The sequence below is a fragment of the Chrysochloris asiatica genome, unplaced genomic scaffold, assembly GCF_000296735.1.
Source record: "Chrysochloris asiatica unplaced genomic scaffold, ChrAsi1.0 scaffold00529, whole genome shotgun sequence".
NCBI classification, from domain to species: domain Eukaryota; kingdom Metazoa; phylum Chordata; class Mammalia; order Afrosoricida; family Chrysochloridae; genus Chrysochloris; species Chrysochloris asiatica.
The window spans coordinates 396,137-397,992 of NW_006409047.1; positions in this window are offsets into that span (position 1 = coordinate 396,137).

Genomic DNA, 1,856 nt, shown 5'->3' on the forward strand with positions numbered 1-1,856 from the left:
CTAGGAATAAATATAAGCAGAGAAACAAAAGACTTATACAAAGATAACTACAAAACACTACTGCAAGAAACCAAAAGAGACTTACAAAAATGGAAGAATGCACCATGCTCTTGGATAGGAAGACTTAACATTGTGAAAATGTCAATACTGCCCAAAGCAATTTACACATATAATACGATCCCAATCCAGATTCCAATGACATTCTTCAAAGAGATGGAAAAAGCAATTGCAAACTTTATATGGAAAGGAAAGAGACCCAGGATAAGTAAAGCACTGCTTAAGAAGAACAATAAGGTTGGAGGCCTGTCACTCCCCGACTTTAAAATATACTACATGGCTACAGTGGCCAAAACAGCTTGGTACTGGTACAATGAAAGATACATAGATCAATAGAACAGAATCGAGAATCCAGAAATTAACGCATCTACATACAACCAACTGATTTTTGACAAAACACCAAATAATATCACATGGGGAGGGGATACTCTCTTCAACAGATGGTGCTGGCAGAACTGGAAAATGATATGCAAAAGACTGAAACAAGACCTTCACCTAACACCTTATACAAAACCCAACTCAACATGGATTAAAGACCTAAATGTGAATCCCAGATTTATGAAGGCCATAATGAAAAACTTGGGACAAATGTGAGGGCACTAATTATGGGAATACATAGACTACAAACATGTTGAAAACCACACAAACAAAAATAGATAAAATAGATGAGTGGGACATACTAAATATTAAATACATATGTACATCAAAAGACTTCACCAGAAGAGTAAAAAGGGAACCCACAGAATGGGAAAAAATCTTTTGCAATGACATAGCAGACAAGGGACTCATTTCTAAAATATACAGGAAACTACAACAACTCTACAAGAAAAAGACAAATAACCCAATAAAAAGTGGGCACAGGATATGATCAGACACTTTAATAAGAAAGAGATCAGGGCAGCAACAAATATATGAAGAAATGTTCACGGTCACTAACCATTAGAGAGATGCAAATCAAAACAACAATGAGATATCATCTCACACCAACAATAACAGCAAAGATGAAAAATGTAGAGAAAAATAAATGCTGGTGGGGAAGTGGAGAGTCTGGGACACTTCAGGATTGCTGGTGGTACTACAAAATGGCGCAACCTCTCTGGAAAGCAATATAGTGTTCCCTCAGGAGGTTGAAAATAGAAATACCTTATGATCCAGCAATTCCTCTACTTGGTATTTACCCACAAGGAAAACGATCCACAACACGAGAAGATATATGCACACCAATGTTCATAGCAGCACTATTTATAATAGCAAAAAGATGGAGACAACCAAAGTGCCTATCAACTGAAAAATGGATAAACAAACTGTGATAAATACACACAATGGAATATTATGCTACCTTGAAGAATAACAAGAAAGTGGCAAGCCTCCGCATAACATGGATGAACCTTGAGGACATTATTCTGAGTGAAATTAGTCAGTCATAAAAAGAGAATTACTGCATAGGACCACTACTATAAAAGACTAAGAAAAATAAACCATACTAAAGGGGAGTAGGGGGAATTCTTTGTTGATTGCTGGGAAGTTGGTGGTAGGTGTGGAGAGGAAGGGGAAGGTGGAAGAAGGTTAGGGATTAGACACAGGAAAGTTTGGGTGCTGGGGGGGGGTGCAATATACAAGGAAGGAGAGGGAAACGGAAGAACAAAGCAGATGGGAGAACAATTAGGTTTGTTTGAATGGGCTAAGTGTGACAGACATAAAGAATGATGTATGCACAACTTTGGAACTACATGGCTCTGGGATACAGAGATTGACCCATGGTTGGAATGGGGAAAAGGGGGGAATAATGTTAAGATGCT